This window comes from Nicotiana tabacum, chromosome 22 (assembly GCF_000715075.1).
Source record: "Nicotiana tabacum cultivar K326 chromosome 22, ASM71507v2, whole genome shotgun sequence".
NCBI lineage: Eukaryota > Viridiplantae > Streptophyta > Magnoliopsida > Solanales > Solanaceae > Nicotiana > Nicotiana tabacum.
Window position 1 is genome coordinate 52,648,569 of NC_134101.1, and position 18,480 is coordinate 52,667,048.

Sequence of the window (18,480 nt, forward strand, 5' to 3'; positions counted from 1 at the left end):
ATCAGCCCCGCTACTAGTTGAGAGTCCTTGCTGTTGTACAGAGACTTAAAGGTATATCTGCCACGTCCGCAGACCTCGGAGTCCCCCTCTATTCTCTTCTATGTCATTTACTTTCCGTATTTATTTTATTAGACTCTGGTGTATAGAGATTCTAGTTTTCTTCTGTAGCTTGTGACTTATGATGTTTCGGGTGTTGGGAATACCTTTTATTACTAGAGTGTTGTTTATTGTACATGCCGAATGGCATTGTTATTAGTTATCTATTGCAGTTAGGTATTAAGTTTTCCTTCCATTTGTTTATTTTCGCATTTTTCTTAGGCTTACATAGTCATAGAGACTAGGTGCCGTCACGACATCTTACGGAGGGAGAATTGGGTTGTGACATTGACCCTTGATTGAAGCACAAAATATTCTAAGAGATTTGACCCAAGGGGTGCCTGCGAATCCTGCACAAGAGATGGGCTGGATTTATTTATGTCCTTCCTTTTCGTATCCATAATCAAGGGAGTGATTTGTGGCTTGACTTGACTGATCAATCTTCAGAATCTCCAGATTCCAAATCAATCCTTGAAGTAGGGCCTAACTGCCTATAACGGTTGCACTTGATCTTGTTTTCTTTTTTGACAGCCTTGACATCCTTTGATTTAGTATTGTCCTTGTTGCATTTGATCTTGTTTCCTTTCTGATATCTTTAACAAAAAAAAAGACTTCCTTTGAATTAGTACTGCCCTCCTAATTTCTTGCAATTAAATGGATATAGTTAGATTTGCACTATTGTCATCATTGAATCTTAGGTTTAACAATCTCCCCCTTTTTGATGATGACAATCAAAAAGAGTAAACAAAGTATACTTCCCTTTCATGTCATAAAATGCCTGCTCCCCCTGAGTTGTTACCATGTAAACAGAAGTGTTGCTCCACCTGAGTTGTTTCTCTATTTTACTCATCACGTTTCTCTCCCTTTGACATCAATTAAAAAAAAAGGAAGTGCAGATAGAATAGACATAACATAGTAGATAATGAACATAGTAGTTAGGGTAGCAGAGGTTATGCCTTCAGCAGAGGCACATGGTGACGGTTCTTACAAACCAAGGAAAAAGTACTTAACAAAACAAAAACAAACAAAGAGCAAAAAGATTATTTTAAACACACAATCTTTATTTGAATTACTCTCGGAGGCGCTTGGCCTCAACCTGAGTTATCTGAATGACATTGGGTGTCCAGAAGGGCTTGTTATATTGTACCATTATTACCCGGCTTGCCCTGAGCCAGAACTAACTCCTGGAACTAGCAAACATAAAGATACTAACTTCCTCACAAAACTGCTACAGGATCACATTGGAGGCCTTCGGGTTCTTCATTACAATTACTGGGTTGATGTTCCTCCTGTTTCTGGTGCTATCGTAGTAAATGTTGGTGATCTTTTATAGGCAAGTCCCCTATGATGAATTATTCTCTTCGTATTCATGTATTGCATATATTTGGATATAGAACATGAAATATGCTAACTTTGTTTTGTTGGAAATTTTCTCGCTCATATCAAATGACAAGTTCACGAGCATTACGCACAGAGTTCTAGCAAGTCGTGTTGGTCCAGGAGTATCAGTGGCCTGGTTTCTTACCATCAGTCACTCATTATCATCGAGAGTTTACGGACCAATTAAGGAGTTGTTATCATAAGATAATCATGCGAGGTATAGGGAAACTACTGTGAAGGATTACATAGTTCACTTGTCACGACCCAAAATCCCACCACAGGCGTCGTGATGGCACTTTGACTCTATGACTAGGTAAGCTGATTATAACTACAATTTAAGCCATTTTTTAAAATAGATAATCGAACCCAACAACGGAAATAATTACAAACAACCTCCCAAGACTGGTAATACTGAGTCACGAACTCTAACTGAATACATGAAATGATCTCAAGGATCGAATACTCAATACTGTTTGATTAATAATTAACAGTACAATAAAATGGAAAGACTCCAAGGGACTATGACGACCAAGAAGCTCTACCTTGAATCCTTGCGATCACACTCTAACTCTATCTGAGTCCTATATCTCCAATACCTGGTTCTGTACAATAATGTGCTGAAGTGTATTATGAGTACTTCACAGTCGGTACCCAGTAAGTATCAAGACTAACCTCAGTGGAGTAGTGACGAGGTACAGTCAAGACACTCACTAGTCTAATAACCTGTGCAATATAGTATACAAAAATAATATGAAACAAATAACAATGATGGCAACAATAATCAACTTGTGACATAAACAGCAGGGCAACAAGAACACAATAAATATTTCTTAAACAAATAATAAACACAAGTACAACCAATACTCAAGTCCTTCAAAATATACATCTTTCATATTTGAGGTTTTTCAATAGAAATCTCTAGGATATACTCCTTTCCAATAAATATATTTCGAATAAATTTCTTTCAAACAAATATCCTTCAAATATAATTCTTTCAAATAAATATCTTTCGAATACAATTCTTTCAAATAATAATTTTGAATAAAATCCTTCCAAATAAATATTTTGGATATAATTATTTCAATTAAAAGCCATCATGTGACACCTCATTTCATAATCATAAAATACGGGTCTCAGCCCACTTTTATACTTTTCGCAAACACGTGTCTCAACCCACTTTCATATTTCCACGGCACTTCGTGCCCTTAATTAAATCATCATATTTTTCTGGAACCTCGTGCCCACTTTTTATATCACATCTGCACAGACAGTTCACGTGACAATAATAAAATCATCATATTTTCCCCGGCACCTCGTGCCCATGTTTTATATCTGTTGCGGCGTGCAACCCGATCCCATATAACATTACCTGCCCGGCAATAGCAACAGGCTCACAATTTCAACATAGATCAGGCTATTATCAAGTTTACCGAAACAATAAGACAAGTTGCACAAGATATAAAAATAAACACAAGGAAAATCCCAACATCACATCAAAAATACCAACACAATAACTCCACATCATCACATATCATCTCTGACAATAGCCACCCTTATCTCTCCTATAGCCTCCTTTATCACTCCTATAATAGCCTCCCTTATCCTTCCGCCATGTCAATATCAATAGCCACCCTTATCGCTCATATATCCACCCTTATCACTCCGTATAATAGCCACCCTTATCACTCCGCCCAGACAATATCCCAACACACATAACCACAGTGAAATACCACCCTTATACCCATATAATATCAACAGTGAAATGCCCCCCTTATATCCTCATAATAGTAACTCAAATCATACAACAATTTATACGGAATATTATCACGACAACACAACACAATCAATTCCTATGATATAGAAAAATCAATAAATTTCTCAAAAATAGTACAAGGCTCCATACAACGTATATATAAGACCTCAAAACAATCAACAGAGATGGAAAAATACTCAGTATAGGGTAACACCTTCATTAATCCAAATTCTTGATAATTATATGAACGCCTCAGTTTAAACTTATTTAATTAATTATTGCGGATAGAAAATCCTTAATATAATTATTTCCGGGAAATATCAATTCAACAAACTCACGGAATTCACATAAATATTCAAGTGACAATCACATCAAATTGTCATCTAAAAACAAATTTAACAAACAAGGATTGAGGCATGGTACATAGAGGATCTAATAAATACCAACATTTACCCAATTCACTACACAATAAAGACTAAGACTTTAACCCAATGAATTTTGCACATATAAGCCCGAGTACATACTCGTCACCTCGCGTACATGGCTTTCCACATTTCACAAATGGCACATAAGACTCGATGCCTAAGGGGTAATTCCCCCACTCAAGGTTAGGCAAGATACTTACCTTTTTGAAGTTATGCCGATATTCAAAAATCACCTTCTTTCTTGAATTGACCTCCGGATAACTTAAATCTATCCAAATTAATTGTATGACTTCATTAAAATTTATCGGAAACAATTCCGGATAATAAAATGTTGACTTAGAATTTTATTCTAAAAGTCATCCAAAGTCAATGTGGGACTTGCCTCTCTGAACCTGACATAATTTTCATGAAATCTGAATACCCATTCCGATACGAGTTCAACCATACCAATTTTATCAAATTCCGATAACAACTCGACCTCCAAATCTTACATTTTCATTCTTGAAATTCTTTCCAAAAATCTTATTTTCTTCCATTTAAATCCGAATTAAATGATGAATATAATCATGGATTAATGAAATATAATCACTTTCGGATATAGGATACTTACCCAAGTCAAAGTCGTGAAGAACTCCTCCAAAATCGCCCAAAAACCGAGCTCCAAAATATCAATCGAAAATGGCAAAGTGACTGATATTTGGTCCTTATGTTTCTGCCCAATTTCGCACCTACGGGCAGATTTGTCGCACTTGCAAGCTCGCTTTTACGTGCACTGTTCACGCTTCTGCGCTGCCTCCGCTTCTGCGAGAACTGTTCACACTTCTGGGAGCACTGTTCACGCTTCTGCGAGAAAACCAGCAAGGTGCCAGCTTCGCTTCTGCGTTCTCACTTGCGCTTCTGCGATCGCGCAGGTGCGCAAAAATGTCCGCTTCTACAAGTTCAAGCCAGCCTCTGTCCAGTTCCCTTTCTAGTCGCTTCTGCGACGATTTCCTCGCTTCTACGAGGTAGCTTCTGCTATGAAACTTCCGCAGAAGCGAAAGCATCAGCTGCTGCCCAAAATTTCCAGCAGCTTTTCTTCAAGTCCGAATTGATCTGTTATTATCAACTTGCTGGGTATTTGCACTTTGGAAGACCAAATGAAGTCATTGATTGAGGCTAATTACGCCTATCAATTTGAGAGTGTGGAAAGAGGTCAAGAAGAGTCCAACTTCGAGGACAAAAGTGAGCATTATTTTGAGGAATCAAGAATTGAACTTCCGTCAACCGACTCTATGCTTGTTGGTGATGCCAAGAAAAATATAGAACTAGAGTCAACCGGTGTAATTGAAAATATGGTTGAAATTGAATCTAGTTCGGGGAAAAAAGAGGATGTCAAAATCTGAAAAAAGTTGCATGTTGGGGGGACATTATCTCATTCCAAGTTTTTGGAGTTGAATTGAGGAGTTTGAGGTGCTGGAGTGCACAAAACAGTGGCTGCCAAATCTGCGCATCAGTCATCTGGCGAAACCGCATCTCCAGAACATTACTTGCAGATACGGCCCCGCAGAAGCGCCTGTAGGAGCGCAGATGCGACAACTTCGCAGAAGCGGTTCACTAACTGAAAAATTGCTCTCGCTGAAGCACTAATTCTTCCGCATAAGCGGCTAGTCGGGTAAATTTTTAAAGCCCTTCATCATCAGGTGAGACTCTAATTTTTCCCCTAAAAACTCAAAACTCCCTCTCATCTCTCACATTCAACTCTGCTGCTCGTGCATTATACTGCCCTCACATAGGACAAACATGTATCATCTCCAGTTCTCCCTTCTACTCATCTCTTCTACTGTTATTTTTTTCTTCATCATCATCATCATCTCTTCTACATGGAAAAATTCCCACAGGCCCATTTCTTTCTAATTAGTGTCAATATTAGGGTGAGGACATTGGTTGAGAGTGTGTTTGTGTGTACTGTTGTTGTTGCAAAAATATTTTGGGAAGTCTGAGTACCTAATTTGTTTAAAGAAGTATAACATTCTCACTGCCCATTAAATGTTCAACAAATTGTCCGAAAGAAATTTTGTTGCTAGGTACCTTAAAATCACGTTTAGTCAAGTCATGTAATCATATAGTGTACTAATTTAGATGTTTTGAGTATAAATTATGTGCCAAAATCATGTTTGGAATTAAAAAATTCGGCAGTTTTTGGGTTTTTTGGAAACCCCTGATGAACACCACAGAAGCGGAGATGTCGCCGCATAAGCGGGCTCGCACCTGTGATGACTTGTCCGCAAGTGCGAGTTTTGGCCAGATATCACCTTTCACAGATGCGACAGAATCTCCGCAGAAGTGGAACCGCACCTGCGAGGCTTCTTCCACAGGTGCGGTGACAATGCAGTTTGTGCAAAAATAGTAGCTTTGCAACTGGAGCTTTCGGAGCCCGTTTAGCTTGATTCTTTGTCCTAATTGCATTATTTTGAATTGCTTAACATGATTATAATTCTCGACTAACTTTGTTTTTATTTTTTTAGGTACTTTAAGCTTAAAATGGACTCGAACATGAACGAAAATGCAGAGTTTCATCATGAAATTGAGGAAGAAGCTAAGGCGTAACAATTCGACACTGAACGATTCATATATGCTGATTGTCATCTCCGATATTATGAAAACCTTCTTACGAAGAAGGTCGTGCTTGAAAAGGGAATATCCTAGGATAAATTGGTCGAGTTACTTCCGGATTTTTAAGGCTATCTACATACTACTGACTGGTCTTGTTTCATGCCTACTCCGTGTAACGCCAATGAGGAGTAGGTTCGTGAGTTTTATGCAAACCTTAAGCGTACAAAATTCAACGACCCACAACTCACCATCAGAGGAAAAATAGTGAGGTTTGGAACTGAACAAATCAATGATATTCTAGGGCTTCCTGACCATCCACTTGAGCCGGTACGAGAAAAAGATCATTGCTGAAACAGAGATTGGCTAGTTTCTAAACTTTATCCAGCCGGCATGAGAGCAAAGTGGGCAAGCAAGAAAAAGGGTTTGAAGTCTGTCGACTTTACAGCTGAGGCAAAAATGTGGCTCTACATTATATGCAACAGAGTATCACCTTGTGGAAATGTTTCAGTTATTTTATATGGCAAAGCCTTGATGATTGCATACATTCTAGACAGCATTAATGTGAATGTCGGTCATTATATCCTTCAGGAGCTGAAAGAGTATTTGCTAGACGACAGCTCAGGCCTGATGTTCCCTTCACGGATTATAGAGTTGTGCCGGCGGGCAGATATTGAGGTGTGTGGAACCGATCGGTGGTTACCTGCTAACAAACCCTTTCATCTGTTGAGAGTAACGGGCGAGGGTAGTGCAGTAAAGAGCAAAAAGAGGAAAGTCATCACTGCTGCCAGACCAGAGTCTTCCTCACATGCAGCCCTACCCGAGGGACCATTTGGGATGTTGAACTCATAGCTTGTCTCCATCCATGACTTAGTGTCACAGCTCCCTAGTGGGCCCTCACACTTCCAGCCTACGCTAGAGTATTTTACCAGGGAAGAAATGAAGACCTACTTGGAGAACCAAAAGAAGCAAACAGAATCGCATGAGAAGTTGGTAGCTTCTGTTAGCAGGCTCGAGACAGCCTATGGCAACATGGCCAAGGCACATGTAGATCTTCAGGCAGATTTCCCTAAGGAGAAAGAGAAAAATAAGAAGAAGAGCAAGTTCATGATAAAGATGTGGAGAGGCATCAAGGCCGTCTTCAAATGGGGGCAGCAGAACAGGAAGATACCGGTCGAGGAAGAAGATGATACTAAAGAGAATTCCTTCCTGTCGAGTGCTGATGATGCTGATACTGATGCTACCGATGATGATGAGGCCGAGAGCTCCACACGGCAGTGAATAGCTTTTTCTCACAATCTGCTAGTCTTATGCAGACATCAGGGAGACCCTCAAACTACTCTTATTTTATCTTGATATTGTGCAGTGAGGATACTGCAGTGTTTTTAGTTGGGGTGGCTTTAGGGATATACCTTATTTGTACATTGATTCTTAACTTGTGCTCTTGCCGGGCTTATGCTTTTGTATGGATATTGTGTACCCTTGCCGGGCTTGTTCTACTATTGTTTATCATGTGCCTTTGCCGGGCGTAGTTTGTGATGGGTGATATAATTGTGGATTAGTCGCTTTTGTTATTGTGTTTTATTTTTGTTTATTTATGTATTTTCTTTAGTAGTTTTTAATTCATGTTATTTTTGTTCCTTTGTTATTAGTTGCTTTTGTTATTTTATTTTCTTTAGTAGTTTTGGTTATTTTATTTTTATTTCTTTAGTGTTTATTTTATTTTCTTTAATAGTTTTTAGTTATTTTATTTCTACTCCTTTAGTTTTTATTTTATTTTCTTTAGTAGTTTTAGTTATTTTATTTTTATCTCCTTTGTAGTAATATACTTTTCAATAATTTATTCTTGGGTTTTCTTTATGCTACGATTCTTTTCCGAGGAATATTTTTGTGTTGAACCAGGCGATATTTCCCTATGATAGATGGTGTGATGACTTTCGTAAGGGAGTTAGTCTTATTTTGGGATGTGGGAGAACTTTTGAAATGTTTGGTACTAATAAAATTAGTCTCTTGTATGTGAAGTGTGAATTACGAATACCCCTCCGAATTTTGGTTGTAAATTGAAAAAGTAAGTTGCATGGGGAAGAATAATTTTGTGATAACTTTTTGGCTCATTTTGTGACTCTTTGCCCACTAGTTGGCATGATATTACTCAAATTATTCTTATTAAGAAATGAAATTGATTTGTCTTGATTAGTTCATGTGCCATGTATGTTAGTTTTTGTTAAAAATAATTCTTGTGTTTACTTTTATCATCCAGAACTTGCCCGGTTGGTCTTTCAATGCTGATGTTAATGATGTTTGGTTGGAGGGATGACCATAGACATTCTTCGTTATCTTTGAAAAAACCTCTTTATCCTTTCGAGCCTACCATTGGATAAATACTATCACTAGTTAATCCCATTTGAGCCTTTAACCTTTTCATTGGCTAACACATTACAAACCTTTACCCTTTTATGAAATCATTCCCTCCTTTGAACCCGTCCCTCCTTGAATGTTTAGAATGAGGCTAAAAGCCTATGTTGGGGTGTTGGTATTAATTGGGAAATGGTAAAGATGTACATTGTGTGTAGAAACATATACCTCAAAATTGTTTATATGAAGATACTCAAGCTCCAAAAGAAAATAGTTGTATAAAAAAATAAAAAATAAAAAAATATTTATTTATATGGAGTCTTGAGAAAACTAGAGAGGTGCTTTAAGGTGATTCTATGTTGGTAACTAGATGTCAATAAGGGCGATGTGGTTTAAAAAAAGCAAAGTGCAAAAAAAAAAGATAAATGTGAGTAGTGTTCAAGGAGGGTGTAGTCACTTGTATCTCAAATATTTATCCTACCCTTTCCTAAGCCTACATTACAAGCTTAAAAAGTCCTTACGGTATCTCCAACTGAATATTTTTGAATAGGCGGCAAACTAAAATAAGGGCAAGCTTATGGTATGATATTTTGTAACACTTGAAAGTCTTTGTTGAGAGTGAGTGTATTTGTGCATTTGTCCCTTGTGTTGTTATTGTAAATATGGTGATTTTGGGACTTTCTTTCTTGTGAGGGCACATGAATATTGATGGATTGGTGACATTGATATATTTCAAGTTGAGTAAATTGAGCATATGTAGTAGACTAAGGCTTTTGAGTCACTTCTTGAGGCTTGGTTGTTGTCACTTGATTATTTTGAAACTCCATTGCATTCTTGAAGTTTTTTGTAAATGAGGGAGTTATTTGGTTGAGATTCACATGCTTGAGCCTAATTATTAGTAACACCCAAATCCATAAGTGTTGTGCTTAACTGGAGAATGTGATTTAAAGATGATAGCGATGATAATTGAGCTTTAAATGTTTGAGCCTCATTGAGTATTTGGTTTTGATTTGCTTGAGGACAAGCAAAATCTTTAAGTTAGGGGTGTTGATGAGTGGTGATTTTACCATTTATTCTAGTCTCTTTTCTTTAGTTTTTGTGTCCTTTAATTATAAAATGAGGTGATTTATGGTGTGCATTGCTAGATTTTCAGGTAAGTGAAGTCTCGAAGAGAAATGAAATTAAATGAAGTGGAATGGTGCAAAAAGAGTGAAAGAAGTGCAAAACTTCCAGTGAAATAACATCTGCGCAGATTTGACCACATCTGCGGTCTCATATCTGAGAGAAATGTTGCGCATTTACGGAAGAAGATATGCAAAGCAAAAATCGCATCTGGCATTCACAAACAGCTTCTGCACTTAGGGGTCTGCATTTGCGAAGCCGCTTCTGCGGCGATTTGGTCGCTTCTGTGGAAGATTAACTTCTCCAAAAAACTGCTTCTGCAAACTGGTACACGCATCTGTGGAACCGCACCTGCGAGGATTCTTTCGTATGTGCGGTCAACGGGCTTCAGACCTGGGCACTTCTGCCATTTCACATTTTCTTTATTCCAATCCCACAAATACACGACCTAGTCATTGGCTTATTTTCAGTCTCTTGACTAGAGAACACAAGTATTGGAGCTAGGGTTCTTGCACACACACTTGGGACTTGAAGATTTGAAGCGTTTGGTTGAGAATTTCTTACCTATTTATGTTCATTTCTCCATTTCCTTGCTTTGTATTTATAACTAAGTGTGTAGTATTTTTTCCAACACGTTCCAACACTTGAATCCTGTTTATGGGAATATTCGTATTTAAAGTGTGGATTAAATACCTTATTGTGCTTGTGTATTGAACGATTTTGAGTTATTATGAAGTGAGTTGCTGTTTCTTTAATTATTCTTGTTCTTTAATGTTTCCAAAGGAATTATCTAACCATAGGACTCGCTCATTTACTTTGAATTAATTTTGGGAAAGATAATTTGGGGTTGGGAAAGATTAATTAACAAGAACTTGAGGCGTTAACCCTCACTTTATAGATTCTACCTAGGGATAGGATTGAACTACTTGAAGCCATATTCGGATGTGCTTAATCTCTTAATTTCTTTAGGGATAATTCAATTAGGATTTCTTTTTAGTCTTCGGAAGAAGCTAATATAGAATTATTACCGAGGCTAAATAACATAAACTCGCTCATTTTTGTAAAATCGTGAAATACATTGGATCATTACTTGAGTGTAATTTCCAATGCATCCATGCTTGTAGCCATTGATCATTTTACTTGCTTTCTAGGTTAGTTTACATTTTCATAATTAGTTATAGATATTTTCTCAAAACCTTTCTAAGTGTTTGGCTTAGCATAATAAGTGATAATTCTCTTACATGCCTAATCGCCTACATATTGTTCTCTGTGGGATTTGACCCCGACTCATAGTTGGGTAAATTATATTGCATGTGACCATGTCCATTTACTTTTTAGTAGTGCATATGGACGTCATAAGGCATGCAGCTGCCGTCTATCAAACCCCAGGCAGCGCACTACCTGTGGGCAGAGCTCAGCCAGTTGCAACAGCTATACTTGAGCCTAGACCAGCTGTGGTTGGCGATCCATAGAAGCTGTTGGACAAATGGACCAGGCTTCATCCTCCTGTCTTTGGGGGTGAGCGGCATGAGGACCCCCAGGATTTTATTGATCGGTGCAGGGACAGACTGCACAACATGAGGATATTGGAGTCCAACGGGTTAGACTTTACCACCTTTCAGCTGGAGGGTAGCGCCCATAGATGGTGGCAGTCCTATCTTCTTGGTAGACCAACAGGTTCTCCTCCCATGACTTGGGATCAGTTCACACGCCTCTTCTTCGACAGATATATCCCACCCTCTTAGAGGGAAGAGTTATCTCGCCATGCAATTATGATACTTCCTACCGATGCAGATAGAGTACGGAGGTTTGTTTTCGGTTTGCACTCTGGTATCCAGGCCACCATGACTCGAGAGATGGAGATGGGGACTTCTTACGGGCTAATTGTAGAGATAGCTTAGAGGATCGATGGTGTCCATCAGCTGAGCCGAGAGCAATCAACGAGGGATAAGCGATTTCGATATTCTGGAGAGTTCAGTGGTGCCCCGGCTGGGGGCATGGGTCATTTTGTAAGGGGTATGTTTAGCAGACCCACATATCCAGCTTCACCGCCTCCTCGAGGTGCTCTAGTGTGACCTTATTTCAGCACCATGCCAGAGAGTTCCTACCGCCCACCAGCTATTCAGGGATACTCCAATGGGTATTCAGGCCATCAGGGTCAGACTTCAGGTCAACAGTCCACCATACCGAGAGGTTGTTTCGAGTGCGAGATCTTAGTCATGTGCGGAGGTTCTGCTCCAAGCTTTGGGGCAAGGCAGTGTAGCAGGGTCAGCAGCCTGTGGTTACAGCACCAGCTGCCCCACCAGCCGTCCGGCCACCCAGAGTCGGAGGGCAGCTGGGTAGGGGCTGTCCTAGAGGTCGATGCCATCTATGAGGCGCTTCAGCCAGATTCTATGCCTTCCCAGCCATACCAGATGCAGTAGCCTCAAATGTCGTGAGCACATGTATTATTTATGTCTGTGGTAGGGATGCTACGGTACTATTTGATTCATGGTCTACATATTCGTATTTTTCATCTCTGTTTGCTCATTTCCTAGGTGTTACTCGTGAGTCCTTGGGTACTCATGTTTATGTGTCCACACCAGTGGGCGATTCTGTTGTTGTGGATCAGATCTATCAGTCATGTTTTGTTACTTTTTGTGGTTATGAGACCCGAAAGGATCTTCTATTGCTCGATGTGACCGACTTTGAGATCATCCTAGGCATGGACTGGTTATCTCCATATCATGCCATCCTTGATTTCCATGCCAAGACGGTTACCTTGGCGATGCTAGAGTTTCCTAGATTTGATGGGAAGAATTCATCTGTCAGTACACCTAGTCGGGTTATTTATTTTCTGAAGGATTGACACATGGTCGAGAAGGGTTGTTTGGATTATCTAGCCTATGTTCGAGATACTACTTCCCGTAGTCCGGGAGTTCTCCGATGTGTTTCCTTCTGATCTTCCAGGCATGCCTCCAGATCGCGATATCGATTTCTGTATTGATTTGGCTCCAGGTACCCAGCCTATCTCTATTCCACTGTACTGCATGGCCCCGAAAGGGTTGAAGGAACAACTTGAGGAGTTGCTAGCAAAGAGGTTCGTCTGACCGAGTGTGTCGCCTTGGGGTGCACCGGTGTTATTTGTGAAGAAGAAAGATGGGACTATGCGAATGTGTATTGATTACCTCCAGTTGAACAAATTTATCATTAAGAACAAGTACCCGTTGCCGCATATTGATGATTTGTCTGACCAGTTGTAGGGTGCTAGGGTGTTCTCTAAGATCGACTTGAGATCGGGGTACCATCAATTGAAGATTCGGGATTCGGATGTTTTGAAGATGGCTTTCCGACTAGATATGGACATTATGAGTTTATAGTGATGTCCTTCGGTTTGACTAATGCCCCGGCGGCCTTTATGGATTTGATGAATCATATGTTCAGGCCATATATTGATTCGTTTGACATTGTCTTCATTGATGACATCTTGATCTACTCACGTAGCATGGAGGAGCATGAGCAACATTTGAGAGTGGTGCTTTAGACCTTGCAGAAACAGAAACTATATGCTAAGTTCTCAAAGTGTGAGTTATGGTTAGATTATGTGGCATTCTTGGGACATGTTGTATTAGGCGAGGGTATTAAGGTAGATCCCATGAAGATCGAGGCAGCTCATAGTTTGCCTTGAGGAAGATCGAGGTAGACCCCAGCTTTTTGGGGTTTGCGAGTTATTATCGCCGGTTTGTGGAGAGCTGCTCATCCATTGTAGCACTTTTAACTAGATTGACCTAGAAGGGTGCACTGTTCCGATGGTCCAATGATTGTGAGGTGAGATTTCATAATCTCAAGACAGCATTGACTTCATCACTATTATTAGTGTTGCCTTTCAATTCAGGGATGTATATAGTGTATTACGATGCTTCACACGTTAGTTTTAGTTGTGTATTGATGCAGGAGGGGCGAGTTATTGTATATGCTTTACGTCAGCTGAAGCCCCACGAGAAGAATTACCCTGTACATAATTTGGAGTTGGTGGCGATTGTTCATGCTCTCAAGATCTGGAGGCATTATCTTTATGGGGTATCCTATGAGGTTTACACCAAACATCGCATCTTGCAGCATTTTTTCAAGCAGAGGGATCTCAATTTGAGGGAGCGCAGGTGGCTTGAGTTACTAAAAGATTATGATATTACCATCCTTTATCATTAGGGAAAGGCTAATGTAGTTGCATATGCCTTGAGCAGAAAGGCAGAGAGTATGGGTAGTTTAGCATTCATTTCAGCAAAGGAGAGGCCACTAGCTTTGGACATTCAGTCCTTGGCTAACAAACTGGTGAGATTGGATATTTCAGAGCCCAACTGAGTTCTTGCATACGTTGTCGCCCAGTCTTGACTATTCGAGCAGATCATGGGTCATCAGTTTGATGATTCACACTTGTTGGTTCTTAGGGAGACGAAACTGCAGGGTGGTGCCAAGGAGGTTACTGTCAGTGAGGATGGTGTTCTATGACTCCAGGGTCACCTATATGTTCCTAATGTTGATGGTTTGAGGGAGAGGATCCAAGAGGAGGCACACAGTTCTCAGTATTCTATTCACCCAGGTGCTACGAAGATGTATCGTGATCTGAGGTAGCATTATTCGTGGCGGTGGATGAAGAAGGACATAGTTGAGTATGTAGCGAGGTGCCTAAACTGTCAGTAGGTTAAGTATGATAATCAGAGGCCAGTTGTCCTACTCCAACAAATAACTATGCCTGAGTGGAAATGGGAGCGCATTACTATGGACTTCGTAGTTTGGTTGGCGCGGACCTTGCAGAAGTTTGATGCAGTTTGGGTCATTATCGATTGGTTTACCAAGTCGGCACACTTCATTCCGGTTGTGACCACGTGTTCTTCAGAGAGATTGGCTCGGATTTACCTTCAGGAGATTGTTCGGTTGCATGGTGTGCCTGTCTCTATTATATCAGATAGAGGCCCTCAGTTTAATTTGCATTTTTGGAGGGCAGTACAGAGTGAGTTGGGGACCCGGGTAGAGCTCAGCACAGCCTTTCATCAAAAGACCGACATGCAGTCAGAGAACATGGTTCAGATCTTGGAGGATATGCTCAGAGCATGTGTGATTGACTTCGGAGCATAGTGGGATCAATTCTTGCCTTTGGCCGAGTTTTCTTACAACAACTGTTATCAGTCCAGCATCGAGATGGCTCCATTTGAGGTTTTATAGGGTCGGCAATGTCGTTCGCCCATCGGATGGTATGAGCCCGGCGAGGCTAAGTTATATGGTACTTATTTAGTGTAGGATGTCTTGGAAAAGGTAAAGTTGATCCAAGAGAGACTTCGCACAACACAGTCCAGATATAAGAGTTACACGGATCAGAAGGCGCCTGATTTATCATTTATGGTGGGCGAGAAGGTTCTCTTGAATGTCTTGCCGATGAAGGGATTCATGAGGTTCGGAAAAAGGGCAAGTTGAGCCCAAGGTTTATAGGTCCATTTGAGGTGTTGAGACGAGTTGGGGAGGTTGCTTATGAGCTTGCTTTGCCTCCTAATCTATTTGGAGTTCATCCGATTTTCCACGTGTCTATGCTCCGGAGGTATCATGCTGACAGGTCGCGTGTGTTAGACTTCAGCATGGTTCAGCTAGATGAGAGCCTGGGTTATGAGGAGGAGCCAGTTTTCATTGTTGACGGGCAGGTTCATCAGTTGAGGTCCAAGAAGATTTCTGCAGTAAAAGTTCAGTGGAGGGGCCAACCAATTGAGGAGGTGACTTGGGAGGCCGAGGAGGACTTGTGAGGCAGATATCCACACCTATTCAGCACTCCAGGAGACAACTTGGTGTGATTTTTCTATTCTTTGCTAAAGTCGTAGATTTATTATTTGAATTAGTTTCTTGTAGTTGTATTCAAGGTATGTAATTTCTTTTGGCCAGATTTGGGCCATTCGAAGTTGGAAAATCGAGGGAAAGGCATCCTTATCGAATGATGATTTGAGGTAAGTGACTTGTCTAACCTAGCATGGGGAAAATCCCCTTAGGATTTGGTACTGTTGTAACAATTTGTGTTATGTGTGCGCCGTGTATGCAAGGTGACGAGTGCGTACACGAGCCAATTGTTGGAAATTTTGATTCTTGCTGAGTAGATTTCTTTCGAATTCTTCAACTGGGTTGCCTTAGCATGTGTAGCTGTCATGTTTAGCCTAGTATCGCATGTATACGTGTCTTTACCTTACTTGAAATTCGTGCAACATGCTTAGTTGAATTACCTGTTTCCTTGATTATTGAATTCGGTCTTTAACTGTAGGATTCCTTGCCGTAAATTCATGGTTCCATAATTTATGTCTTGCATATTTACTTTGGGACTACGGGGTGATACCTCGGGAGATCCCTTGTCTTGCATATTTACTTTAGGACTACGAGGCAGTACCTCGAGAGATCCCCCTGCCTTTCATATTTACTTTGGTACTACGAGGCAGACCTCTAGAGATCCCCCTATTTTGCATATTTACTTTGGGACCACGAGGCGGTACCTCGGGAGATCTCCCTATCTTGCATATTTACTTTGGGACTACGAGGCAGACCTCGAGAGGTCCTCCTGTTTTGCATATTTACTTTGGTACTACGAAGCGGTACCTCGGGAGATCCCCATGTCTTGCATATTTACTTTGGGACTATGAGGCGGTACCTAGGGAGATCCCCCTATTGAGAATTTGCATTTGGGTTACGAGGCGATACCTCAGGAGCGACCCTATTATTTTCCTCTATTTCTTGTGCTGTTATTTTTTGAAATTTCTCGTTGTTTAAATTCTTAGTCATTTCACAATATTATTATGTCTTCTGCCTTATATTTTTAACAAGTAGGGCCTCGATCTGACCTCGTCACTACTCTACTGAGGTTAGGCTTGGCACTTACTGGGTACAGTTGTGGTGTACTCATACTACACTTTTGCACATCTTTTTGTGCAGATCCAGTTCTTCCTACCAGATCAGATACCAGTGAGTTGGACCGCACGTGGAGACTTCAAGGTATATCTGCCAGTGTCCGCAGACCTCAGAGTCCCCCTCTATCCTTAATATGTTCTTTCCCTTATTCTCTTTAGACTTTGATATATAGAGACACTTAGTACTTTCTCTTAGAAGCTTGTGACTTATTTCTACCGGGTTTTGGGCATTGTAATTATTTAAATCGCAGTTTCTAGTTATATATCATGTGTAGAGATTTGAGTTCAAATTGTTATTCAGTTATTCTGCAAATTTTTAAGCTTACCTAGTATTAGACACTAGGTGCCATCACGATATCCTATGGAAGGAAATTGGGGTCATGACAAGTTGGTATCAGAGCACTAGGTTCATAGGTGTTATGTGTGCGCCGTGTACGCGAGGTGACGAGTGAGTACACGAGCCAATTGTGGGAAATTCTGATTCTTGCTAAGTAGATTTCTTATGAATTCTTCAACTGGGTTGCCTTAGCATGTGTAGTTGTCCTGTTTAGCCTAGTATCGCATGTATACATTTCTTTACCTTACTTGAAATTCGTGCAACATGCTTAGTTGAATTACCTGTTTCCTTGATTATTGAATTCAGTCTTTAACTATAGGATTCCTTGCTGTAAATTCATGGTTCCATAATTTATGTCTTGCATATTTACTTTGAGACTACGAGGTGGTACCTCAGGAGATCCCCGGTGTTACATATTTACTTTGGGACTACGAGGTGGTACCTCGAGAGATCCCCCTGCCTTGCATATTTACTTTGGGACTATGAGGCGGACCTCGGGAGATCCCCCTATTTTGCATATTTACTTTTGGACTAAGAGGCGGTACCTCGGGAGATCCCCCTATCTTGCATATTTACTTTGGGACTATGATGCAGACCTCAGGAGATCCCCCCCTGTTTTGCATATTTACTTTGGTACTATGAAGAGGTACCTCAGGAGATCCCCCTGTCTTACATATTTACTTTGGGACTATGAGGTGGTACCTAGGGATATCCCCCTGTTGATAATTTGCATTTGGGTTATGAGGCGATACCTCAGGAGCGCCCCTATTGTTTACCTCTATTTCTTATGCTGTTATTTTCTGAAATTTCTCGTTGTTTAAATTCTTAGTCATTTCAAAATATTATTATATCTTCTGCCTTACTTATATTTTTAACCAGTAGGGCCCCGACCTGACCTCGTCACTACTCTACTAAGGTTAGGCTTGGCACTTACTGGGTACCGTTGTGGTATACTCATACTATACTTATGCACATCTTTTTGTGAAGATCCAGGATCTTCCTACCAGATCAGATACCAGTGAGTTGGACCACACGTGGAAACTTCAAGGTATATCTGCCAATGTCTGCAGACCTCAGAGTCCCCCTCTATCTTTATTATGTTGTTTCCCTTATTCTCTTTAGACTTTGATATGTAGAGACACTTAGTACTTTCTCTTAAAAGCTTGTGACTTATTTATACCGGATTTTGGGCATTGTAATTATTTAAATCGCAGTTTCTAATTATATATCATGTGTTGAGATTTGATTTCATATTGTTATTCAGATATTTGGCAAATTTTTAGGCTTTCCTAGTATTAGACACTAGGTGCCATCACGACATCCTAAGAAAAGAAAATTGGGGTCGTGATAAGTTGGTATCAGAGCACTAGGTTTATAGGTGTTATGAGTCACATGCATGTTTAGTAGAGTCTCATGGATCGGTACAAAGACATCTGTACTTATTTTCAGGAGGCTATGGAACTGTTAAGAAAAATTTCACTTCCATGAGTCCTTATTGTGAGAAATTTT

The 18,480-nt window shown here is 40.2% G+C and overlaps 1 pseudogene; it reads left to right on the forward strand.

Annotated features, from left to right (window-relative positions):
* Window positions 1-1,018: 1,018 nt before the first annotated feature.
* LOC142175852 (1-aminocyclopropane-1-carboxylate oxidase homolog 1-like) lies at window positions 1,019-1,766 on the forward strand (annotated as a pseudogene).
* Window positions 1,767-18,480: the final 16,714 nt, after the last annotated feature.